Below are 25594 nucleotides of genomic sequence, written 5' to 3'. Positions count from 1 at the left end.
AAAGGCCGAGCCCGTAGTGACGGTAAGCCTTTGCCACTTTGGTGAGATGCCTTGTTCATTTCAATTTTCCACTGGCTCCGGCCAGATCAGGAACTCGGTGCGTATCGAGGTTCCAGCAAACCATGTCGGATATGACAACCCCCGTGAGTTCTATGTACAGATTTTGAGAGATCTGTTGAACGTGAAAGATCATGATGTTTACTGCCTGCAGGAGAAGGGGCAGAGTACATATATTCTCACGTTCTCGACCAAGGTTGCCTGCCAGCACTTTTACGAATGCGTTAAGGGGAACGTCAAAGGTCGGAGCGGTTTCTGGAATGGGAAACGACGCTTTATGGTACGCTTCAGACTTGACCCTGGGGGTGTAGAAGGCCTTATGCACCCCCCCTCCACAGTGGTGCTGGGAAGAGACCATGGCTACCTCTTCTATGATGGACAACCATTCAGGTGTCGTAGGTGTGGTGACCTTGGTCACATACAGAGCGATTGTAAGAACGAGCGGATGAGTCAGTGCCACAATTGTGGACAATGGGGTCATGCCTCAAAGGACTGTAAGAACAGTAAGACCTGCAGTGGGTGCGGAATGTCTACTCACCTGTTCAGTAATTGTCCGATGCGGACAAGGTCTCGTGGTGGCTCTCGGGCGCCTGCGGCTAGTTCCGCAGGAGTTCCTGCTGATGCCAGCAGGGTCAGCCCGGGTGACCCCAGAAAAAGCTTTGTGGACATTACTAAAGGTCAAAAACAGTCTGACTCAGTCGATGCTCAGTCGGTACCTTTGCGGAAAAACCTGGCCTCTGTAGCCGAGGTCACGCCTTTGCCTACTCCTGCAGGGGTCCAGGTTTCACCTGGTGGGGAGATGGCACCTTCTCAGAGCGGAAATGAGAGGGAACCAAAAAAGAGGCGAAAATCTGGAGCTGTTGGTACCAATCCAGATGTCCATCCAGATACCCCTGCTGATGCCAGCACAGATGTTGGACCAGATGTCTGCCCTGATGCCAGTCCAGACGGATGCCCTGATGCCAATCCAGATGGATGCCCTGATGCCAATCCAGATGGATGTCCTGATGCCAACCCAGATGGATGCCCTGATGCCAGTCCAGATGGATGTCCTGATGCCAGTCCGGATGGATGTCCTGATGCCAGTCCAGATGGATGTCCTGGAACCATTCCTGATGGATGTCCTGTTGCCTGCCTGGATGATAGAGGTCGTGCAGTGGTTGGTGAACCTGTTGCTGGTCCTGATGGTCATCCTGCTCCGGAGATGATGTCCCTTGGTGCTCCTGGAGGGTCTGCGGGTATTCCACCTGCTGCAGTGCCTGGTGAGGATCGGGTGGATTCGGAGGATCGGATGGATCTCAGCGCCAGTGGTAAGAGAAGTCGTGAAGAGGCACAGGAGGAGCATAACCTGCCTCAGATGTCCCGTAAAGTCTTTCTATCTAGTGCTGCAAAAATTCTCAGCCCAGAGGGGACTAACTTAATTGAGGATTTCACGGACTCAGATGAAACGGACAGTTTACGAACTGTGTCATCCCTTCCTTCACCTTCTCTGTCACAAATTATTGATTCAGATTCAGAGTATAATGAATCAATAAAAAACACCTAACATGGCAGAAATCCGTGTTGCCTCACTAAATGTGAGAAGCCTAAAGAGCCCTGTTAGACGGGCTGCTTTGTTTGCTTGGTTACTGTCTCTGAACTTTGACATTTTTTTCCTGCAAGAATGCGGTATTGATCACGATTTGTCATACCCCAACTTAAAAATGGACTGGTCAGCAGGACCCTCTATTTGGTCAGGGTCCAATGAAAATAAAGCTGCCGGGGTTGGGATTTTATTCAAATGTCAAAATGTTAATGTTTTATCCATCACTGAAATAGTTCCAGGTCGTGCCTTATCAACTCATGTTATTTTAAATGGTTTTACCTGTCGTCTTATTAATGTTTATGCATCCCCAGAGAAAAATGAGCGTGCTTCCCTTTTTAATGTCATCCCTTTGTTTTTATCAGGTCCGTCCCCTGTGATAGTGGGAGGGGATTTTAACTGTGTCATGTTGGGGGAGGGGAGGAGTGGAGGTGATACTAATGGAAGAACAGACAAAACATCCAGTCTGTTAAAACATTTGACAACGGACCTCAAATTATTAGATGCTTGGAGAAAGTCCTACCCTACTGACCCTGGGCATACATGGAGGGGTAGAGGGATGTCATCTCGTATTGATTTTATTTTTTCCTCTTCTGATGTTTTTAAACCTAGGAATGCTGGTCTAATAGAAAATATTTTTTCTGATCATGTATTACTATACAATGTATTGCAAACTCCACAGGAAGCAAAAGTTGGAAAAGGTATGTGGAAATTGAATGTGCTCTTATTAGAAGACGAACTGGTAAGGGCGGAGTTTTATGCAAAGTATGAGAGTTGGAGAAGACGGAAACACCCAAATCAGAGTATGTTGGGGTGGTGGGAGTGTGTTAAAACCCGTATTAAAGAATTTTTTATTAAAATTGGTAAAAGGAAGGCACGTGAAAAAAGGAAATGTTTTAAAGATTTTAATGTCAGGATGCAAACTCTCCATAAGCTTAAGGGGTGGGGAGTGCCTGGTGTGGATGGTGAGATTGCCAAGATCCAGACAGAAATCCAAAAATTCCTGGAACAAAAGGGTAAAGAAATTATATTTAATGCCCGTGTGAAATATTTGGAAAAGGGTGAGACCTGCTCAAGGTTCTTCTTTAAAAAAATGAGTGACAAAAAACAAGTGATTACTGAGCTAGAAGGACAATCTTCCACTGAGGGCATTTTAGAGCATACTGCTAATTTTTATAGAGATCTTTTTAGTATTAAAAATGTTGATGAACCTGCTTTTACAGAGAATCTTAATGTTTTATCCCAGTTTTTAAATAAAGATGACCAGATTTTTTTAGCTAAAGAACTTTTACCCAGTGAAATTGAAGAGACCCTTAAGAGTTTTAATAAAGGTAAGGCTCCTGGATCAGATGGCCTTCCTATTGAATTTTATCTTTGCTTTTGGGATCTAATTAAGGAGGATTTTATACAAGTAGTTTGTGAAGCCTCTAAGGCTGATTTATTACCATATTCATGGCGTAAAAGTATGATTACATTAATTTTTAAGAAAGGTGATAAATCAAAGTTGGAGAATTGGAGGCCTATTTCACTATTAAATACAGACTACAAGATTTTAGCTAAAGTTGTTGCTGGTCGTCTTAAAGCAGTTATTAAAAATGTAATTCATCCAGATCAGGTTTGTGGTGTCCCCGGGAGATCAATCTGGGAGCATCTAAACCTAATTCGTGATCTTATCTGGTTTCAAAAAGATAGAAAACAGCCACTAGCTATTTTATCTTTGGATTTTATGAAAGCGTTTGATAGGGTCTCCCACTTTTATCTTTTTAAAGTTATGGGAAAGATGGGGTTCCCTGATTCTTTTATTCAGAAAATTGCGCTTTTATACAAACAGTCATCTGCCCGGATTTTAGTCAATGGTTTTTTAACTAGAGAGGTGGAGCTTCTTTCCGGTGTTAAACAAGGTTGCCCCATGTCCCCACTTTTATTTGTCTGCTCCATTGAGCCACTGTTGTGCCTGCTGCGTCGGGACAAGGTGGTTAGGGGCATTTTTATTCCGGGTGGGGGTGGACAACAAGTTAAAGCCATTGGATATATGGATGACATATCTGTCTATGGCACTAGCTCAGCATCTATTAACAGAGCAATTCTAATTACTGAAATTTTTAGTGCTGGGTCTGGGTTTAAGTTGAATATAAATAAATGTGACTGTATGATTATGGGTCAATGGGAGTCAGATCCGCCTAGGGTTCCCACACAAACAGTAGGAATCAAGATCCTGGGTGTCTTGTTTAATCCTGCTAATGATGGTATTGAAAACTGGGATTTGGTTTTGAATAAATTAAATCAGAAGATCTCTTTATGGCAAACTCGAAAACTAACAATGGAGGGCAAGATTCTTGTAATTAAAATGGTTTTGCTTCCTATCATTTTGTATGCCGCTATGGTTTTTCCCCCTAATTCTCTGTATCTTAAAAGACTTATGAAGCCCATGTTTTATTTTCTGTGGGGATCCAAAATGGAGAAATTGAGGAGGGAGGTGGTATGTAAAAGCAAGAAAAATGGGGGTAAAGGGTTCCCTGATTTAAAATTGTTTTTATTTATCAAGTTTTTTGTATTTTGTTGCAAAAGCTTGAATAATGTTGGGGCTTTCTCTTGTTTTCTTAGATATACAACTGGGTTTCTTTTCCGAAAGTTGAACTTCAGTATGACTGTTAATTGTCCTTTTCTCTTATCTCCCCCTAAGCATTACAAGATCTTGGAGAAGGTCATTTCAGAATATGATCTGACCCAAGTTGATCGTCAGCTTTTATTTGATCAACGTAAGTTAACAGTTATTTGTAAGGGACATGAGGAGATGGAGGATGTGTCTAATTTTTCCATCTCCAGGTGCCGCCTGGTGTGGAACAACGTGGCCTGTCCTGCACTTAGCAACTCACAAAAGGATTTAGCTTGGCAGGTTGTTCACCAATGTCTCCCTACGAGAGCTTTTCAGCATCATAGGGGGCTGGTGGCTAGTGCTAGATGTCCCAGAGAAAGATGCGCCCCAAACGAGTCAGTGTTTCATTTACTGTGGGATTGCCCCTACGCACAAGAGCTATGGCAGACGGTGGGCACCCTCCTAAAATGGATATGTGGTATACAAACCCTTAATTGTGACATTATAATATATGGGATAATTAATTGCCCAACCATGAAACAAGCACGAGTCGCATGGCTTATAATAAACTGTTTAAAAGAAGCTTTATGGAAAGTGCGCAATATATTATTGTTTAAACGTGAATTTATTCCTGTCAAAGATTGTATTGGGCTTGCTCTTTGTGAAATGTTTACATACTACCTGAGAGATTGTAAAAAGATGGGAATCAATGAAGCAAAAAAGCTATGGTGTTTGCAAATTTGGAATATGTATTTATTTATGTAAATTATATGCAAAACTGTGTTTTATGCTTTTTATGCTTTTAAGTGCATTTTAATTCTGACTCTGTATTAGTTTTATGTCATATTTTATTCCAGTATTTGTGATTTGTTTCAAATATTGTATCGGATATGTTCTTTGTGAAAAGTTTTCATACTACCTGATTGTAAAAAGATAAAGTTAAAAAGCTATGGTGTTTGCATTTGACATATGTATTTATTTATGCAAATTATATGCAAAACTGTGTTTTATGATTTTTATGCTTTTATGCGCTTTTTAAATCTGACCTTGTATTTGTTTTATGTCATATTTTATTCAAGTCTTTGTGATTTGTTTGTAATTTATGATGTATGTCTGATTTAAATAAAGCTTGTTTGAAAACGAAAAAAAAAAAAAAAAAAAAAAAAATCTGTTCTTATCAGTTTAATATCTGATACGTCCCCTATCTGGGGACCATATATTAAATGGATTTTTAGAACAGGGAGATGGAAAAAGAGCTTGCTCTGTCCACTCCACGCATTGACCTGGTATTGCAGTATCTCCAGGACCGGTGCACCCCTTCTTTAATGCAGTTTCTAAAATCAGAAAGAATTGAATTCAATGTTTTTTGTTCATTTTGCTTGTTTGTCGGATTTGGGGATGGACTCTTTGGCTTTGCTTTTCTTCTCCTCATTGGATTTTTCATGTTCAAAGTTGCAGAAGCCAGATTACAAGCTCATTTTGGTTCAACTTCAGCAACTGTGCATTGCATTGCCATGTAATGTGATGCAATGCTATCTTTCTAGCTCTCCCTTTTTACTTCCTTTTGGATAAACAGACATATTAGGCAAGCATTTTGGAGCTTTCACCTAAATAACTACAGGTGGTGAGATAAGCTGCACAATATAATTGACCTTTCAGTATATTGTTGCACACACACCATCTATTTAGCAAATGCCCTTGTTATCAACAGCAGCCTTTTAAACTCACCTGAGCTAACAGGTATGTGCGCTGGTTACTCTGCTGCGCTTAAAATTTCTTTTTTGGTTTGCTACAATGCCTTTTCTGAAACGTTGTCTCCTTCTGCTGGAACACTGACTTCTTTCATTTAATGCCTGCAGACTATAAAAGAGAACCCAACCCAAAAAGTTTGGTTGATTAGTCTGTGGCATTCTGTTAAACTGTTGCTTATGGCGGTCTCTGTGAGCTTCTCAGCGACATTCAGCCAGCCAGGTATCCTGCCTGCAGTAGATGGAATGTGGCAATGGAACGCTGGCTGCGCGTGTCATAATAGGCTCTGAGCCTTTATATACCTGTGCACAGCAGCAGCCACCTTCAGTCTGCTGCTGGACAGCTAGCAGCAGCAGCAGCAGGAGAGGTATGTAATCAGGAGCCCTCCTGCTAAGGGTAGACAGCTGCTCGTTCCACCCCACCCCCCGCCTTAATTGGTTCTCCTCCCTTCCAACGGTGTTGAGGCGGGTGGGAACAGCAGGGGGTGAAGGTGCTGTGTTTAAAGAGGTGGAGTTATGCAGATCTAAAACGCGTGGATTGCAGCAGCAGCAAGCCGAAAAGTGCAGGCATGTAAGGGATCTAGAGGTTGACAACATGTCTTCTTAACGGGAGTCCAGGAGCTCATCTCCACAAATGGACTTTTCAGGATCCTTGGGTGGCTCCGTAGTTTGAAACCAATTCTGGTTATCGCTTCTCGGCCTTTTGGCTAAGATCAAGTGTAGTATCTGTTCTTATCAGTTTAATATCTGATACGTCCCCTATCTGGGGACCATATATTAAATGGATTTTTAGAACAGGGAGATGGAAAAAGAGCTTGCTCTGTCCACTCCACGCATTGACCTGGTATTGCAGTATCTCCAGGACCGGTGCACCCCTTCTTTAATGCAGTTTCTAAAATCAGAAAGAATTGAATTCAATGTTTTTTGTTCATTTTGCTTGTTTGTCGGATTTTGGGATGGACTCTTTGGCTTTGCTTTTCTTCTCCTCATTGGATTTTTCATGTTCAAAGTTGCAGAAGCCAGATTACAAGCTCATTTTGGTTCAACTTCAGCAACTGTGCATTGCATTGCCATGTAATGTGATGCAATGCTATCTTTCTAGCTCTCCCTTTTTACTTCCTTTTGGATAAACAGACATATTAGGCAAGCATTTTGGAGCTTTCACCTAAATAACTACAGGTGGTGAGATAAACTGCACAATATAATTGACCTTTCAGTATATTGTTGCACACACACCATCTATTTAGCAAATGCCCTTGTTATCAACAGCAGCCTTTTAAACTCACCTGAGCTAACAGGTATGTGCGCTGGTTACTCTGCTGCGCTTAAAATTTCTTTTTTGGTTTGCTACAATGCCTTTTCTGAAACGTTGTCTCCTTCTGCTGGAACACTGACTTCTTTCATTTAATGCCTGCAGACTATAAAAGAGAACCCAACCCAAAAAGTTTGGTTGATTAGTCTGTGGCATTCTGTTAAACTGTTGCTTATGGCGGTCTCTGTGAGCTTCTCAGCGACATTCAGCCAGCCAGGTATCCTGCCTGCAGTAGATGGAATGTGGCAATGGAACGCTGGCTGCGCGTGTCATAATAGGCTCTGAGCCTTTATATACCTGTGCACAGCAGCAGCCACCTTCAGTCTGCTGCTGGACAGCCAGCAGCAGCAGCAGCAGGAGAGGTATGTAATCAGGAGCCCTCCTGCTAAGGGTAGACAGCTGCTCGTTCCACCCCACCCCCCGCCTTAATTGGTTCTCCTCCCTTCCAATGGTGTTGAGGCGGGTGGGAACAGCAGGGGGTGAAGGTGCTGTGTTTAAAGAGGTGGAGTTATGCAGATCTAAAACGCGTGGATTGCAGCAGCAGCAAGCCGAAAAGTGCAGGCATGTAAGGGATCTAGAGGTTGACAACATGTCTTCTTAACGGGAGTCCAGGAGCTCATCTCCACAAATGGACTTTTCAGGATCCTTGGGTGGCTCCGTAGTTTGAAACCAATTCTGGTTATCGCTTCTCGGCCTTTTGGCTAAGATCAAGTGTAGTATCTTTTGAAAAGGCAGTTTTGTCCTTGGGCTGCCCTAGTAAATTGATGCATATTACACACTGGTTTGGTGCACTTGTTAGTACGCCAGGTGGCTCATAGAGTTATCTGATGGAAAACATGGCCCTCCAGGATCGAAGTCACTAGGCTGGGTAAGTGTGAGGGCTTTGGAGCAATGTGCCCCAGGAGTAGGCGCCCTGGTGGGAGTCCAAGCTTACTGTGACTGGGAACCCCAGGAAGACTTGGCTTCGTAGCACGCCGCACCTTTGCCAATCATACTTTCTGAGCAACCCCCCCTATTCCTGGCCTCCGGGCTAGGAAGGGGTATTTTTATAAACCCGGTCGGAGGTCCGGTCAGCTTTGGGCTGAGAAACCAACACAGGCTCCAGCTCCACTAGGGTGGCAGCCTAGATGGAAGCTGGGAGCACGAAAACGGCTCTTCTCCGGCTTCGGCTAGGGAGAGCATCGGAGATCCCTGACCCTCGCTGTGGCCTTCTGGCTCGGAGGGATGGGGATGGTTTATTGGGGACCCTCTTCTCCGGGAAGGGTCCACATGAATCCTCGCCTCGTGCGCTGTTTTGGTGTGACTTCGGTCACATTTTTCAGTGCCTTGGATGCAGCTTCAATCAAAAAAAATCTGTTCTTATCAGTTTAATATCTGATACGTCCCCTATCTGGGGACCATATATTAAATGGATATTTAGAACAGGGAGATGGAAAAAGAGCTTGCTCTGTCCACTCCACGCATTGACCTGGTATTGCAGTATCTCCAGGACCGGTGCACCCCTTCTTTAATGCAGTTTCTAAAATCAGAAAGAATTGAATTCAATGTTTTTTGTTCATTTTGCTTGTTTGTCGGATTTTGGGATGGACTCTTTGGCTTTGCTTTTCTTCTCCTCATTGGATTTTTCATGTTCAAAGTTGCAGAAGCCAGATTACAAGCTCATTTTGGTTCAACTTCAGCAACTGTGCATTGCATTGCCATGTAATGTGATGCAATGCTATCTTTCTAGCTCTCCCTTTTTACTTCCTTTTGGATAAACAGACATATTAGGCAAGCATTTTGGAGCTTTCACCTAAATAACTACAGGTGGTGAGATAAGCTGCACAATATAATTGACCTTTCAGTATATTGTTGCACACACACCATCTATTTAGCAAATGCCCTTGTTATCAACAGCAGCCTTTTAAACTCACCTGAGCTAACAGGTATGTGCGCTGGTTACTCTGCTGCGCTTAAAATTTCTTTTTTGGTTTGCTACAATGCCTTTTCTGAAACGTTGTCTCCTTCTGCTGGAACACTGACTTCTTTCATTTAATGCCTGCAGACTATAAAAGAGAACCCAACCCAAAAAGTTTGGTTGATTAGTCTGTGGCATTCTGTTAAACTGTTGCTTATGGCGGTCTCTGTGAGCTTCTCAGCGACATTCAGCCAGCCAGGTATCCTGCCTGCAGTAGATGGAATGTGGCAATGGAACGCTGGCTGCGCGTGTCATAATAGGCTCTGAGCCTTTATATACCTGTGCACAGCAGCAGCCACCTTCAGTCTGCTGCTGGACAGCCAGCAGCAGCAGCAGCAGGAGAGGTATGTAATCAGGAGCCCTCCTGCTAAGGGTAGACAGCTTCTCGTTCCACCCCACCCCCCGCCTTAATTGGTTCTCCTCCCTTCCAACGGTGTTGAGGCGGGTGGGAACAGCAGGGGGTGAAGGTGCTGTGTTTAAAGAGGTGGAGTTATGCAGATCTAAAACGCGTGGATTGCAGCAGCAGCAAGCCGAAAAGTGCAGGCATGTAAGGGATCTAGAGGTTGACAACATGTCTTCTTAACGGGAGTCTAGGAGCTCATCTCCACAAATGGACTTTTCAGGATCCTTGGGTGGCTCCGTAGTTTGAAACCAATTCTGGTTATCGCTTCTCGGCCTTTTGGCTAAGATCAAGTGTAGTATCTTTCGAAAAGGCGGTTTTGGATGTTGGCCGCCCTAGTAGATTGATACATTATGCACACTGGGGTTTAGGCGCTTGTTAGTACGCCAGGTGGCTAATATAGTCATCTCGTGGAAAGCATGGCCCCCCAGGATCGACGCCATTGGGCCGGGGAAGATCGAAAGCCCGAAGTGTGAAGTGCCCCAGGAGTGGTGACCCTGGGGTGCCTTAACTCACTGGGATTGGGAACCCCACTTGAGTTTATGGCACATTTGCACAAGCACTTCAAATTTTCTTTCTTCGCACACACCCTTATTCCGGGCCTTCTGGCCTTAGGATGGGGAATTTTTCAATTCCCGGTCGAAGGTCCGGGCAGTATTATAATGTGAAACCTTCACTATTTATTTAATTTCTTTGTCACTGTGTGTCCACTTATTCACGTGTGTCACGTCCTACTAGGATTTTGTCGGGATGCGGTTCCCTTACGGGTTCCTCTCTTGGCAGGTCTAGGGGGGGAGTGTGTGGCCATCAGGTTCCGCTCCCCCCTGAACCCCCCTGGCTCTCCTCTTTCGGGAGGAGAGCGTTGTTGGCTCCCCTCTTCCGGGAGGGGAGCACAGTCTTTGGCTCCCAGTGCCTTGCTCGGGTGAGAACTCGGGCAGGTGCTGGGGGTAAGATTGGGTCGCCTCTGGCTTCGGCTGGAGGTGGCTTTTTGTCCCTGTTCCTCGCTGTGGCCTTTTGGCTCGGAGGGACGGGGAATGGTTTGGGGGACCCTTCTCCTTTTGGAGAGGGTTTCAAGAAGACCAGCATCCTAGTGCACTTTTTTTGTGGCACTTGTCACTTTTTTAAGCGCACTCGGGTTTTGTACACGAATTCGGGCTTTCAAAAAAAAAAAAAAAAAATCTGTTCTTATCAGTTTAATATCTGATACGTCCCCTATCTGGGGACCATATATTAAATGGATTTTTAGAACAGGGAGATGGAAAAAGAGCTTGCTCTGTCCACTCCACGCATTGACCTGGTATTGCAGTATCTCCAGGACCGGTGCACCCCTTCTTTAATGCAGTTTCTAAAATCAGAAAGAATTGAATTCAATGTTTTTTGTTCATTTTGCTTGTTTGTCGGATTTTGGGATGGACTCTTTGGCTTTGCTTTTCTTCTCCTCATTGGATTTTTCATGTTCAAAGTTGCAGAAGCCAGATTACAAGCTCATTTTGGTTCAACTTCAGCAACTGTGCATTGCATTGCCATGTAATGTGATGCAATGCTATCTTTCTAGCTCTCCCTTTTTACTTCCTTTTGGATAAACAGACATATTAGGCAAGCATTTTGGAGCTTTCACCTAAATAACTACAGGTGGTGAGATAAGCTGCACAATATAATTGACCTTTCAGTATATTGTTGCACACACACCATCTATTTAGCAAATGCCCTTGTTATCAACAGCAGCCTTTTAAACTCACCTGAGCTAACAGGTATGTGCGCTGGTTACTCTGCTGCACTTAAAATTTCTTTTTTGGTTTGCTACAATGCCTTTTCTGAAACGTTGTCTCCTTCTGCTGGAACACTGACTTCTTTCATTTAATGCCTGCAGACTATAAAAGAGAACCCAACCCAAAAAGTTTGGTTGATTAGTCTGTGGCATTCTGTTAAACTGTTGCTTATGGCGGTCTCTGTGAGCTTCTCAGCGACATTCAGCCAGCCAGGTATCCTGCCTGCAGTAGATGGAATGTGGCAATGGAACGCTGGCTGCGCATGTCATAATAGGCTCTGAGCCTTTATATACCTGTGCACAGCAGCAGCCACCTTCAGTCTGCTGCTGGACAGCCAGCAGCAGCAGCAGCAGGAGAGGTATGTAATCAGGAGCCCTCCTGCTAAGGGTAGACAGCTGCTCGTTCCACCCCACCCCCCGCCTTAATTGGTTCTCCTCCCTTCCAACGGTGTTGAGGCGGGTGGGAACAGCAGGGGGTGAAGGTGCTGTGTTTAAAGAGGTGGAGTTATGCAGATCTAAAACGCGTGGATTGCAGCAGCAGCAAGCCGAAAAGTGCAGGCATGTAAGGGATCTAGAGGTTGACAACATGTCTTCTTAACGGGAGTCCAGGAGCTCATCTCCACAAATGGACTTTTCAGGATCCTTGGGTGGCTCCGTAGTTTGAAACCAATTCTGGTTATCGCTTCTCGGCCTTTTGGCTAACATCAGGTGCAGTGATTTACCAGTTGCTGCCTTGGCCTTGGCTAGGAGGTGCCCAGGGTACCCGGCTCCTTGGCCTGGGGGGATCGCTTTGTCTAACGGCAGGGCTTCACCCTCCTGCTGCTATTGGGGAGTCGGATTAGTCCCTGGGCAACGAGAGGCGATCATCGTGTCACCACACATAGCTGTGGGGGGCAGTTCTTTTGGAGGAAGAAGATGGAGTTGACGAGGAAGAGGAACTGTTTACGGTTCTATGTGAAGACGGAGTTGGAGGATTTTTCGTTGGAGGAGAATCAGATCTTGGATATTCTGTTCAAGTATGGGACGATCATTGAAGAGGACATTTTTTGTATGCAAGAAATCAAGTTTAAAAAGGTATTTGACGTAACACTGAAGTCTGAAGAAAAGTGTATTTGTCTTCTCAAGAATTGGGAAGGAAAAGAAATTGGAGTTAATGCTCTTTTTGCTGGAAGGCCGAAAAAGGTGGTTATCTGTATGGATGACCCCTTTGTAGAGATGGAGGAAGTGATGGAGTTTTTGAAGCCATGGAGTATTTTGGTAAAATTCCAGAAGGACTACTTAAATAAAGTGGGAGTCTGGAATGGGAAGAGAAGTTTCCTAGTTTGGGAAAATGGACAAAATGAACTAAGTTTAGGAAGGATTGTTATAAATGGTAAATGTGGATTCAGTTATGTGGAAAATAGTAAAAGAAGAATTGATAATGGGAAACCTGGATTTTGTTATGAGGAAGGTGGGAAAAAAGAGGAGAAAGGGAAAAAGATATTTGAAGAATCGTTTGAAGATTGTAAAGAGAAAGAAGACAAAGATATACAAGTAGTTGAAAATAAGAAGGAGTTTGTGGGAGAGAAGCAGGAGTTCTCAGGAGTTGGGGACTCTATGTTTTGCAGACTGGAGAGAGTACCTAGAAGTAAAGACGTTAAGGAAAAAAGGAAGGTGGATGATAAGGGAAAAGAGAAAGTAATGCAGGATTGTGTTGATACCAGTGCTGAAGCTGAAGAAGATGAAAAGATTTTGCTGCAAGGTTTTGACTGGAAATTGTTGGACATGTCATGGAGGAAGAAGAAACGTGGAAGAAGAAAAATGTTGAGTTGATGTTTTTGTTGGAAGTTTTTTGTTGTTGATGTAAGGATATGTTATGTTATGTTTTATTTATTAATTATCATTAAATTTTCTTAAAAAAAACAAAAAGTTGAATTCGGATGATGAAGGCGTAGGCGACATTTTTTTGGTTATCCATGCAAATGGAATTTAATTTATGTCGCGTCTTCTGACGCATTCAATTAAAAAAAAAAATCTGTTCTTATCAGTTTAATATCTGATACGTCCCCTATCTGGGGACCATATATTAAATGGATTTTTAGAACAGGGAGATGGAAAAAGAGCTTGCTCTGTCCACTCCACGCATTGACCTGGTATTGCAGTATCTCCAGGACCGGTGCACCCCTTCTTTAATGCAGTTTCTAAAATCAGAAAGAATTGAATTCAATGTTTTTTGTTCATTTTGCTTGTTTGTCGGATTTTGGGATGGACTCTTTGGCTTTGCTTTTCTTCTCCTCATTGGATTTTTCATGTTCAAAGTTGCAGAAGCCAGATTACAAGCTCATTTTGGTTCAACTTCAGCAACTGTGCATTGCATTGCCATGTAATGTGATGCAATGCTATCTTTCTAGCTCTCCCTTTTTACTTCCTTTTGGATAAACAGACATATTAGGCAAGCATTTTGGAGCTTTCACCTAAATAACTACAGGTGGTGAGATAAGCTGCACAATATAATTGACCTTTCAGTATATTGTTGCACACACACCATCTATTTAGCAAATGCCCTTGTTATCAACAGCAGCCTTTTAAACTCACCTGAGCTAACAGGTATGTGCGCTGGTTACTCTGCTGCGCTTAAAATTTCTTTTTTGGTTTGCTACAATGCCTTTTCTGAAACGTTGTCTCCTTCTGCTGGAACACTGACTTCTTTCATTTAATGCCTGCAGACTATAAAAGAGAACCCAACCCAAAAAGTTTGGTTGATTAGTCTGTGGCATTCTGTTAAACTGTTGCTTATGGCGGTCTCTGTGAGCTTCTCAGCGACATTCAGCCAGCCAGGTATCCTGCCTGCAGTAGATGGAATGTGGCAATGGAACGCTGGCTGCGCGTGTCATAATAGGCTCTGAGCCTTTATATACCTGTGCACAGCAGCAGCCACCTTCAGTCTGCTGCTGGACAGCCAGCAGCAGCAGCAGCAGGAGAGGTATGTAATCAGGAGCCCTCCTGCTAAGGGTAGACAGCTGCTCGTTCCACCCCACCCCCCGCCTTAATTGGTTCTCCTCCCTTCCAACGGTGTTGAGGCGGGTGGGAACAGCAGGGGGTGAAGGTGCTGTGTTTAAAGAGGTGGAGTTATGCAGATCTAAAACGCGTGGATTGCAGCAGCAGCAAGCCGAAAAGTGCAGGCATGTAAGGGATCTAGAGGTTGACAACATGTCTTCTTAACGGGAGTCCAGGAGCTCATCTCCACAAATGGACTTTTCAGGATCCTTGGGTGGCTCCGTAGTTTGAAACCAATTCTGGTTATCGCTTCTCGGCCTTTTGGCTAAGATCAAGTGTAGTATCTGTTCTTATCAGTTTAATATCTGATACGTCCCCTATCTGGGGACCATATATTAAATGGATTTTTAGAACAGGGAGATGGAAAAAGAGCTTGCTCTGTCCACTCCACGCATTGACCTGGTATTGCAGTATCTCCAGGACCGGTGCACCCCTTCTTTAATGCAGTTTCTAAAATCAGAAAGAATTGAATTCAATGTTTTTTGTTCATTTTGCTTGTTTGTCGGATTTTGGGATGGACTCTTTGGCTTTGCTTTTCTTCTCCTCATTGGATTTTTCATGTTCAAAGTTGCAGAAGCCAGATTACAAGCTCATTTTGGTTCAACTTCAGCAACTGTGCATTGCATTGCCATGTAATGTGATGCAATGCTATCTTTCTAGCTCTCCCTTTTTACTTCCTTTTGGATAAACAGACATATTAGGCAAGCATTTTGGAGCTTTCACCTAAATAACTACAGGTGGTGAGATAAGCTGCACAATATAATTGACCTTTCAGTATATTGTTGCACACACACCATCTATTTAGCAAATGCCCTTGTTATCAACAGCAGCCTTTTAAACTCACCTAAGCTAACAGGTATGTGCGCTGGTTACTCTGCTGCGCTTAAAATTTCTTTTTTGGTTTGCTACAATGCCTTTTCTGAAACGTTGTCTCCTTCTGCTGGAACACTGACTTCTTTCATTTAATGCCTGCAGACTATAAAAGAGAACCCAACCCAAAAAGTTTGGTTGATTAGTCTGTGGCATTCTGTTAAACTGTTGCTTATGGCGGTCTCTGTGAGCTTCTCAGCGACATTCAGCCAGCCAGGTATCCTGCCTGCAGTAGATGGAATGTGGCAATGGAACGCTGGCTGCGCGTGTCATAATAGGCTCTGAGCCTTTATATACCTGTGCACAGCAGCAGCCACCTTCAGTCTGCTGCTGGACAGCCAGCAGCAGCAGCAGCAGGAGAGGTATGTAATCAGGAGCCCTCCTGCTAAGGGTAGACAGCTGCTCGTTCCACCCCACCCCCCGCCTTAATTGGTTCTCCTCCCTTCCAACGGTGTTGAGGCGGGTGGGAACAGCAGGGGGTGAAGGTGCTGTGTTTAAAGAGGTGGAGTTATGCAGATCTAAAACGCGTGGATTGCAGCAGCAGCAAGCCGAAAAGTGCAGGCATGTAAGGGATCTAGAGGTTGACAACATGTCTTCTTAACGGGAGTCCAGGAGCTCATCTCCACAAATGGACTTTTCAGGATCCTTGGGTGGCTCCGTAGTTTGAAACCAATTCTGGTTATCGCTTCTCGGCCTTTTGGCTAAGATCAAGTGTAGTATCTGTTCTTATCAGTTTAATATCTGATACGTCCCCTATCTGGGGACCATATATTAAATGGATTTTTAGAACAGGGAGATGGAAAAAGAGCTTGCTCTGTCCACTCCACGCATTGACCTGGTATTGCAGTATCTCCAGGACCGGTGCACCCCTTCTTTAATGCAGTTTCTAAAATCAGAAAGAATTGAATTCAATGTTTTTTGTTCATTTTGCTTGTTTGTCGGATTTTGGGATGGACTCTTTGGCTTTGCTTTTCTTCTCCTCATTGGATTTTTCATGTTCAAAGTTGCAGAAGCCAGATTACAAGCTCATTTTGGTTCAACTTCAGCAACTGTGCATTGCATTGCCATGTAATGTGATGCAATGCTATCTTTCTAGCTCTCCCTTTTTACTTCCTTTTGGATAAACAGACATATTAGGCAAGCATTTTGGAGCTTTCACCTAAATAACTACAGGTGGTGAGATAAGCTGCACAATATAATTGACCTTTCAGTATATTGTTGCACACACACCATCTATTTAGCAAATGCCCTTGTTATCAACAGCAGCCTTTTAAACTCACCTGAGCTAACAGGTATGTGCGCTGGTTACTCTGCTGCGCTTAAAATTTCTTTTTTGGTTTGCTACAATGCCTTTTCTGAAACGTTGTCTCCTTCTGCTGGAACACTGACTTCTTTCATTTAATGCCTGCAGACTATAAAAGAGAACCCAACCCAAAAAGTTTGGTTGATTAGTCTGTGGCATTCTGTTAAACTGTTGCTTATGGCGGTCTCTGTGAGCTTCTCAGCGACATTCAGCCAGCCAGGTATCCTGCCTGCAGTAGATGGAATGTGGCAATGGAACGCTGGCTGCGCGTGTCATAATAGGCTCTGAGCCTTTATATACCTGTGCACAGCAGCAGCCACCTTCAGTCTGCTGCTGGACAGCCAGCAGCAGCAGCAGCAGGAGAGGTATGTAATCAGGAGCCCTCCTGCTAAGGGTAGACAGCTGCTCGTTCCACCCCACCCCCCGCCTTAATTGGTTCTCCTCCCTTCCAACGGTGTTGAGGCGGGTGGGAACAGCAGGGGGTGAAGGTGCTGTGTTTAAAGAGGTGGAGTTATGCAGATCTAAAACGCGTGGATTGCAGCAGCAGCAAGCCGAAAAGTGCAGGCATGTAAGGGATCTAGAGGTTGACAACATGTCTTCTTAACGGGAGTCCAGGAGCTCATCTCCACAAATGGACTTTTCAGGATCCTTGGGTGGCTCCGTAGTTTGAAACCAATTCTGGTTATCGCTTCTCGGCCTTTTGGCTAAGATCAAGTGTAGTATCTGTTCTTATCAGTTTAATATCTGATACGTCCCCTATCTGGGGACCATATATTAAATGGATTTTTAGAACAGGGAGATGGAAAAAGAGCTTGCTCTGTCCACTCCACGCATTGACCTGGAATTGCTGTATCTCCAGGACCGGTGCACCCCTTCTTTAATGCAGTTTCTAAAATCAGAAAGAATTGAATTCAATGTTTTTTGTTCATTTTGCTTGTTTGTCGGATTTTGGGATGGACTCTTTGGCTTTGCTTTTCTTCTCCTCATTGGATTTTTCATGTTCAAAGTTGCAGAAGCCAGATTACAAGCTCATTTTGGTTCAACTTCAGCAACTGTGCATTGCATTGCCATGTAATGTGATGCAATGCTATCTTTCTAGCTCTCCCTTTTTACTTCCTTTTGGATAAACAGACATATTAGGCAAGCATTTTGGAGCTTTCACCTAAATAACTACAGGTGGTGAGATAAGCTGCACAATATAATTGACCTTTCAGTATATTGTTGCACACACACCATCTATTTAGCAAATGCCCTTGTTATCAACAGCAGCCTTTTAAACTCACCTGAGCTAACAGGTATGTGCGCTGGTTACTCTGCTGCGCTTAAAATTTCTTTTTTGGTTTGCTACAATGCCTTTTCTGAAACGTTGTCTCCTTCTGCTGGAACACTGACTTCTTTCATTTAATGCCTGCAGACTATAAAAGAGAACCCAACCCAAAAAGTTTGGTTGATTAGTCTGTGGCATTCTGTTAAACTGTTGCTTATGGCGGTCTCTGTGAGCTTCTCAGCGACATTCAGCCAGCCAGGTATCCTGCCTGCAGTAGATGGAATGTGGCAATGGAACGCTGGCTGCGCGTGTCATAATAGGCTCTGAGCCTTTATATACCTGTGCACAGCAGCAGCCACCTTCAGTCTGCTGCTGGACAGCCAGCAGCAGCAGCAGCAGGAGAGGTATGTAATCAGGAGCCCTCCTGCTAAGGGTAGACAGCTGCTCGTTCCACCCCACCCCCCGCCTTAATTGGTTCTCCTCCCTTCCAACGGTGTTGAGGCGGGTGGGAACAGCAGGGGGTGAAGGTGCTGTGTTTAAAGAGGTGGAGTTATGCAGATCTAAAACGCGTGGATTGCAGCAGCAGCAAGCCGAAAAGTGCAGGCATGTAAGGGATCTAGAGGTTGACAACATGTCTTCTTAACGGGAGTCCAGGAGCTCATCTCCACAAATGGACTTTTCAGGATCCTTGGGTGGCTCCGTAGTTTGAAACCAATTCTGGTTATCGCTTCTCGGCCTTTTGGCTAAGATCAAGTGTAGTATCTTTTGAAAAGGCGGTTTTGGATGTTGGCCGCCCTAGTAGATTGATACATTATGCACACTGGGGTTTAGGCGCTTGTTAGTACGCCAGGTGGCTAATATAGTCATCTGGTGGAAAGCATGGCCCCCCAGGATCGACGCCATTGGGCCGGGGAAGATCGAAAGCCCGAAGTGTGAAGTGCCCCAGGAGTGGTGACCCTGGGGTGCCTTAACTCACTGGGATTGGGAACCCCACTTGAGTTTATGGCACATTTGCACAAGCACTTCAAATTTTCTTTCTTCGCACACACCCTTATTCCGGGCCTTCTGGCCTTAGGATGGGGAATTTTTCAATTCCCGGTCGAAGGTCCGGGCAGTATTATACTGTGAAACCTTCACTATTTATTTAATTTCTTTGTCACTGTGTGTCCACTTATTCACGTGTGTCACGTCCTACTAGGATTTTGTCGGGATGCGGTTCCCTTACGGGTTCCTCTCTTGGCAGGTCTAGGGGGGGAGTGTGTGGCCATCAGGTTCCGCTCCCCCCTGAACCCCCCTGGCTCTCCTCTTTCGGGAGGAGAGCGTTGTTGGCTCCCCTCTTCCGGGAGGGGAGCACAGTGTTTGGCTCCCAGTGCCTTGCTCGGGTGAGAACTCGGGCAGGTGCTGGGGGTAAGATTGGGTCGCCTCTGGCTTCGGCTGGAGGTGGCTTTTTGTCCCTGATCCTCGCTGTGGCCTTTTGGCTCGGAGGGACGGGGAATGGTTTGGGGGACCCTTCTCCTTTTGGAGAGGGTTTCAAGAAGACCAGCATCCTAGTGCACTTTTTTTGTGGCACTTGTCACTTTTTTAAGCGCACTCGGGTTTTGTACACGAATTCGGGCTAAAAAAAAAAAAAAGAAAAAAAAAAAAAAAATCTGTTCTTATCAGTTTAATATCTGATACGTCCCCTATCTGGGGACCATATATTAAATGGATTTTTAGAACAGGGAGATGGAAAAAGAGCTTGCTCTGTCCACTCCACGCATTGACCTGGTATTGCAGTATCTCCAGGACCGGTGCACCCCTTCTTTAATGCAGTTTCTAAAATCAGAAAGAATTGAATTCAATGTTTTTTGTTCATTTTGCTTGTTTGTCGGATTTTGGGATGGACTCTTTGGCTTTGCTTTTCTTCTCCTCATTGGATTTTTCATGTTCAAAGTTGCAGAAGCCAGATTACAAGCTCATTTTGGTTCAACTTCAGCAACTGTGCATTGCATTGCCATGTAATGTGATGCAATGCTATCTTTCTAGCTCTCCCTTTTTACTTCCTTTTGGATAAACAGACATATTAGGCAAGCATTTTGGAGCTTTCACCTAAATAACTACAGGTGGTGAGATAAGCTGCACAATATAATTGACCTTTCAGTATATTGTTGCACACACACCATCTATTTAGCAAATGCCCTTGTTATCAACAGCAGCCTTTTAAACTCACCTGAGCTAACAGGTATGTGCGCTGGTTACTCTGCTGCGCTTAAAATTTCTTTTTTGGTTTGCTACAATGCCTTTTCTGAAACGTTGTCTCCTTCTGCTGGAACACTGACTTCTTTCATTTAATGCCTGCAGACTATAAAAGAGAACCCAACCCAAAAAGTTTGGTTGATTAGTCTGTGGCATTCTGTTAAACTGTTGCTTATGGCGGTCTCTGTGAGCTTCTCAGCGACATTCAGCCAGCCAGGTATCCTGCCTGCAGTAGATGGAATGTGGCAATGGAACGCTGGCTGCGCGTGTCATAATAGGCTCTGAGCCTTTATATACCTGTGCACAGCAGCAGCCACCTTCAGTCTGCTGCTGGACAGCCAGCAGCAGCAGCAGCAGGAGAGGTATGTAATCAGGAGCCCTCCTGCTAAGGGTAGACAGCTGCTCGTTCCACCCCACCCCCCGTCTTAATTGGTTCTCCTCCCTTCCAACGGTGTTGAGGCGGGTGGGAACAGCAGGGGGTGAAGGTGCTGTGTTTAAAGAGGTGGAGTTATGCAGATCTAAAACGCGTGGATTGCAGCAGCAGCAAGCCGAAAAGTGCAGGCATGTAAGGGATCTAGAGGTTGACAACATGTCTTCTTAACGGGAGTCCAGGAGCTCATCTCCACAAATGGACTTTTCAGGATCCTTGGGTGGCTCCGTAGTTTGAAACCAATTCTGGTTATCGCTTCTCGGCCTTTTGGCTAAGATCAAGTGTAGTATCTGTTCTTATCAGTTTAATATCTGATACGTCCCCTATCTGGGGACCATATATTAAATGGATTTTTAGAACAGGGAGATGGAAAAAGAGCTTGCTCTGTCCACTCCACGCATTGACCTGGTATTGCAGTATCTCCAGGACCGGTGCACCCCTTCTTTAATGCAGTTTCTAAAATCAGAAAGAATTGAATTCAATGTTTTTTGTTCATTTTGCTTGTTTGTCGGATTTTGGGATGGACTCTTTGGCTTTGCTTTTCTTCTCCTCATTGGATTTTTCATGTTCAAAGTTGCAGAAGCCAGATTACAAGCTCATTTTGGTTCAACTTCAGCAACTGTGCATTGCATTGCCATGTAATGTGATGCAATGCTATCTTTCTAGCTCTCCCTTTTTACTTCCTTTTGGATAAACAGACATATTAGGCAAGCATTTTGGAGCTTTCACCTAAATAACTACAGGTGGTGAGATAAGCTGCACAATATAATTGACCTTTCAGTATATTGTTGCACACACACCATCTATTTAGCAAATGCCCTTGTTATCAACAGCAGCCTTTTAAACTCACCTGAGCTAGCAGGTATGTGCGCTGGTTACTCTGCTGCACTTAAAATTTCTTTTTTGGTTTGCTACAATGCCTTTTCTGAAACGTTGTCTCCTTCTGCTGGAACACTGACTTCTTTCATTTAATGCCTGCAGACTATAAAAGAGAACCCAACCCAAAAAGTTTGGTTGATTAGTCTGTGGCATTCTGTTAAACTGTTGCTTATGGCGGTCTCTGTGAGCTTCTCAGCGACATTCAGCCAGCCAGGTATCCTGCCTGCAGTAGATGGAATGTGGCAATGGAACGCTGGCTGCGCGTGTCATAATAGGCTCTGAGCCTTTATATACCTGTGCACAGCAGCAGCCACCTTCAGTCTGCTGCTGGACAGCCAGCAGCAGCAGCAGCAGGAGAGGTATGTAATCAGGAGCCCTCCTGCTAAGGGTAGACAGCTGCTCGTTCCACCCCACCCCCCGCCTTAATTGGTTCTCCTCCCTTCCAACGGTGTTGAGGCGGGTGGGAACAGCAGGGGGTGAAGGTGCTGTGTTTAAAGAGGTGGAGTTATGCAGATCTAAAACGCGTGGATTGCAGCAGCAGCAAGCCGAAAAGTGCAGGCATGTAAGGGATCTAGAGGTTGACAACATGTCTTCTTAACGGGAGTCCAGGAGCTCATCTCCACAAATGGACTTTTCAGGATCCTTGGGTGGCTCCGTAGTTTGAAACCAATTCTGGTTATCGCTTCTCGGCCTTTTGGCTAAGATCAAGTGTAGTATCTGTTCTTATCAGTTTAATATCTGATACGTCCCCTATCTGGGGACCATATATTAAATGGATTTTTAGAACAGGGAGATGGAAAAAGAGCTTGCTCTGTCCACTCCACGCATTGACCTGGTATTGCAGTATCTCCAGGACCGGTGCACCCCTTCTTTAATGCAGTTTCTAAAATCAGAAAGAATTGAATTCAATGTTTTTTGTTCATTTTGCTTGTTTGTCGGATTTTGGGATGGACTCTTTGGCTTTGCTTTTCTTCTCCTCATTGGATTTTTCATGTTCAAAGTTGCAGAAGCCAGATTACAAGCTCATTTTGGTTCAACTTCAGCAACTGTGCATTGCATTGCCATGTAATGTGATGCAATGCTATCTTTCTAGCTCTCCCTTTTTACTTCCTTTTGGATAAACAGACATATTAGGCAAGCATTTTGGAGCTTTCACCTAAATAACTACAGGTGGTGAGATAAGCTGCACAATATAATTGACCTTTCAGTATATTGTTGCACACACACCATCTATTTAGCAAATGCCCTTGTTATCAACAGCAGCCTTTTAAACTCACCTGAGCTAACAGGTATGTGCGCTGGTTACTCTGCTGCGCTTAAAATTTCTTTTTTGGTTTGCTACAATGCCTTTTCTGAAACGTTGTCTCCTTCTGCTGGAACACTGACTTCTTTCATTTAATGCCTGCAGACTATAAAAGAGAACCCAACCCAAAAAGTTTGGTTGATTAGTCTGTGGCATTCTGTTAAACTGTTGCTTATGGCGGTCTCTGTGAGCTTCTCAGCGACATTCAGCCAGTCAGGTATCCTGCCTGCAGTAGATGGAATGTGGCAATGGAACGCTGGCTGCGCGTGTCATAATAGGCTCTGAGCCTTTATATACCTGTGCACAGCAGCAGCCACCTTCAGTCTGCTGCTGGACAGCCAGCAGCAGCAGCAGCAGGAGAGGTATGTAATCAGGAGCCCTCCTGCTAAGGGTAGACAGCTGCTCGTTCCACCCCACCCCCCGCCTTAATTGGTTCTCCTCCCTTCCAACGGTGTTGAGGCGGGTGGGAACAGCAGGGGGTGAAGGTGCTGTGTTTAAAGAGGTGGAGTTATGCAGATCTAAAACGCGTGGATTGCAGCAGCAGCAAGCCGAAAAGTGCAGGCATGTAAGGGATCTAGAGGTTGACAACATGTCTTCTTAACGGGAGTCCAGGAGCTCATCTCCACAAATGGACTTTTCAGGATCGTTGGGTGGCTCCGTAGTTTGAAACCAATTCTGGTTATCGCTTCTCGGCCTTTTGGCTAAGATCAAGTGTAGTATCTGTTCTTATCAGTTTAATATCTGATACGTCCCCTATCTGGGGACCATATATTAAATGGATTTTTAGAACAGGGAGATGGAAAAAGAGCTTGCTCTGTCCACTCCACGCATTGACCTGGTATTGCAGTAACTCCAGGACCGGTGCACTCCTTCTTTAATGCAGTTTCTAAAATCAGAAAGAATTGAATTCAATGTTTTTTGTTCATTTTGCTTGTTTGTCAGATTTTGGGATGGACTCTTTGGCTTTGCTTTTCTTCTCCTCATTGGATTTTTCATGTTCAAAGTTGCAGAAGCCAGATTACAAGCTCATTTTGGTTCAACTTCAGCAACTGTGCATTGCATTGCCATGTAATGTGATGCAATGCTATCTTTCTAGCTCTCCCTTTTTACTTCCTTTTGGATAAACAGACATATTAGGCAAGCATTTTGGAGCTTTCACCTAAATAACTACAGGTGGTGAGATAAGCTGCACAATATAATTGACCTTTCAGTATATTGTTGCACACACACCATCTATTTAGCAAATGCCCTTGTTATCAACAGCAGCCTTTTAAACTCACCTGAGCTAACAGGTATGTGCGCTGGTTACTCTGCTGCGCTTAAAATTTCTTTTTTGGTTTGCTACAATGCCTTTTCTGAAACGTTGTCTCCTTCTGCTGGAACACTGACTTCTTTCATTTAATGCCTGCAGACTATAAAAGAGAACCCAACCCAAAAAGTTTGGTTGATTAGTCTGTGGCATTCTGTTAAACTGTTGCTTATGGCGGTCTCTGTGAGCTTCTCAGCGACATTCAGCCAGCCAGGTATCCTGCCTGCAGTAGATGGAATGTGGCAATGGAACGCTGGCTGCGCGTGTCATAATAGGCTCTGAGCCTTTATATACCTGTGCACAGCAGCAGCCACCTTCAGTCTGCTGCTGGACAGCCAGCAGCAGCAGCAGCAGGAGAGGTATGTAATCAGGAGCCCTCCTGCTAAGGGTAGACAGCTGCTCGTTCCACCCCACCCCCCGCCTTAATTGGTTCTCCTCCCTTCCAACGGTGTTGAGGCGGGTGGGAACAGCAGGGGGTGAAGGTGCTGTGTTTAAAGAGGTGGAGTTATGCAGATCTAAAACGCGTGGATTGCAGCAGCAGCAAGCCGAAAAGTGCAGGCATGTAAGGGATCTAGAGGTTGACAACATGTCTTCTTAACGGGAGTCCAGGAGCTCATCTCCACAAATGGACTTTTCAGGATCCTTGGGTGGCTCCGTAGTTTGAAACCAATTCTGGTTATCGCTTCTCGGCCTTTTGGCTAAGATCAAGTGTAGTATCTGTTCTTATCAGTTTAATATCTGATACGTCCCCTATCTGGGGACCATATATTAAATGGATTTTTAGAACAGGGAGATGGAAAAAGAGCTTGCTCTGTCCACTCCACGCATTGACCTGGTATTGCAGTATCTCCAGGACCGGTGCACCCCTTCTTTAATGCAGTTTCTAAAATCAGAAAGAATTGAATTCAATGTTTTTTGTTCATTTTGCTTGTTTGTCGGATTTTGGGATGGACTCTTTGGCTTTGCTTTTCTTCTCCTCATTGGATTTTTCATGTTCAAAGTTGCAGAAGCCAGATTACAAGCTCATTTTGGTTCAACTTCAGCAACTGTGCATTGCATTGCCATGTAATGTGATGCAATGCTATCTTTCTAGCTCTCCCTTTTTACTTCCTTTTGGATAAACAGACATATTAGTCAAGCATTTTGGAGCTTTCACCTAAATAACTACAGGTGGTGAGATAAGCTGCACAATATAATTGACCTTTCAGTATATTGTTGCACACACACCATCTATTTAGCAAATGCCCTTGTTATCAACAGCAGCCTTTTAAACTCACCTGAGCTAACAGGTATGTGCGCTGGTTACTCTGCTGCGCTTAAAATTTCTTTTTTGGTTTGCTACAATGCCTTTTCTGAAACGTTGTCTCCTTCTGCTGGAACACTGACTTCTTTCATTTAATGCCTGCAGACTATAAAAGAGAACCCAACCCAAAAAGTTTGGTTGATTAGTCTGTGGCATTCTGTTAAACTGTTGCTTATGGCGGTCTCTGTGAGCTTCTCAGCGACATTCAGCCAGCCAGGTATCCTGCCTGCAGTAGATGG

The 25594-nt window shown here is 44.4% G+C and overlaps 12 non-coding genes and 4 pseudogenes across 12 annotated transcripts; all 16 read left to right on the top strand.

Annotated features, from left to right (window-relative positions):
* The first annotated feature begins 5359 nt into the window (after positions 1-5359).
* Positions 5360-5555, top strand: LOC141239917 (U2 spliceosomal RNA). The gene has a single exon (XR_012305261.1). It is a non-coding gene; the product is annotated as a U2 spliceosomal RNA (small nuclear RNA).
* A 1115-nt stretch (positions 5556-6670) lies between these two features.
* LOC141239695 (U2 spliceosomal RNA) lies at positions 6671-6861 on the top strand. The gene has a single exon (XR_012305047.1). It is a non-coding gene; the product is annotated as a U2 spliceosomal RNA (small nuclear RNA).
* A 1115-nt stretch (positions 6862-7976) lies between these two features.
* Positions 7977-8092, top strand: LOC141239955 (U2 spliceosomal RNA; annotated as a pseudogene).
* Positions 8093-8616: 524 nt separating this feature from the next.
* LOC141239902 (U2 spliceosomal RNA) lies at positions 8617-8800 on the top strand. Its single transcript, XR_012305249.1, has one exon. It is a non-coding gene; the product is annotated as a U2 spliceosomal RNA (small nuclear RNA).
* A 1115-nt stretch (positions 8801-9915) lies between these two features.
* Positions 9916-10007, top strand: LOC141239968 (U2 spliceosomal RNA; annotated as a pseudogene).
* Positions 10008-10801: 794 nt separating this feature from the next.
* On the top strand, positions 10802-10983 carry LOC141239929 (U2 spliceosomal RNA). The gene has a single exon (XR_012305273.1). It is a non-coding gene; the product is annotated as a U2 spliceosomal RNA (small nuclear RNA).
* A 2412-nt stretch (positions 10984-13395) lies between these two features.
* Positions 13396-13586, top strand: LOC141239910 (U2 spliceosomal RNA). Its single transcript, XR_012305254.1, has one exon. It is a non-coding gene; the product is annotated as a U2 spliceosomal RNA (small nuclear RNA).
* Positions 13587-14701: 1115 nt separating this feature from the next.
* On the top strand, positions 14702-14892 carry LOC141239694 (U2 spliceosomal RNA). The gene has a single exon (XR_012305046.1). It is a non-coding gene; the product is annotated as a U2 spliceosomal RNA (small nuclear RNA).
* Positions 14893-16007: 1115 nt separating this feature from the next.
* On the top strand, positions 16008-16198 carry LOC141239693 (U2 spliceosomal RNA). Its single transcript, XR_012305045.1, has one exon. It is a non-coding gene; the product is annotated as a U2 spliceosomal RNA (small nuclear RNA).
* A 1115-nt stretch (positions 16199-17313) lies between these two features.
* LOC141239850 (U2 spliceosomal RNA) lies at positions 17314-17504 on the top strand. The gene has a single exon (XR_012305197.1). It is a non-coding gene; the product is annotated as a U2 spliceosomal RNA (small nuclear RNA).
* A 1115-nt stretch (positions 17505-18619) lies between these two features.
* LOC141239959 (U2 spliceosomal RNA) lies at positions 18620-18711 on the top strand (annotated as a pseudogene).
* Positions 18712-19471: 760 nt separating this feature from the next.
* LOC141239936 (U2 spliceosomal RNA) lies at positions 19472-19697 on the top strand (annotated as a pseudogene).
* Positions 19698-20812: 1115 nt separating this feature from the next.
* LOC141239692 (U2 spliceosomal RNA) lies at positions 20813-21003 on the top strand. The gene has a single exon (XR_012305044.1). It is a non-coding gene; the product is annotated as a U2 spliceosomal RNA (small nuclear RNA).
* Positions 21004-22118: 1115 nt separating this feature from the next.
* On the top strand, positions 22119-22309 carry LOC141239691 (U2 spliceosomal RNA). The gene has a single exon (XR_012305043.1). It is a non-coding gene; the product is annotated as a U2 spliceosomal RNA (small nuclear RNA).
* A 1115-nt stretch (positions 22310-23424) lies between these two features.
* On the top strand, positions 23425-23615 carry LOC141239841 (U2 spliceosomal RNA). Its single transcript, XR_012305189.1, has one exon. It is a non-coding gene; the product is annotated as a U2 spliceosomal RNA (small nuclear RNA).
* A 1115-nt stretch (positions 23616-24730) lies between these two features.
* On the top strand, positions 24731-24921 carry LOC141239689 (U2 spliceosomal RNA). Its single transcript, XR_012305041.1, has one exon. It is a non-coding gene; the product is annotated as a U2 spliceosomal RNA (small nuclear RNA).
* The last annotated feature ends 673 nt before the right edge of the window (positions 24922-25594 follow it).

This window comes from Phyllobates terribilis, unplaced genomic scaffold, assembly GCF_046119375.1.
Source record: "Phyllobates terribilis strain yellow unplaced genomic scaffold, ASM4611937v1 Scaffold_779__1_contigs__length_684578, whole genome shotgun sequence".
Taxonomy (NCBI): Eukaryota; Metazoa; Chordata; class Amphibia; order Anura; family Dendrobatidae; genus Phyllobates; species Phyllobates terribilis.
The sequence above is the reverse complement of the archived record's forward strand: the minus strand, read 5'-3'. Positions and strand labels throughout refer to the sequence as shown.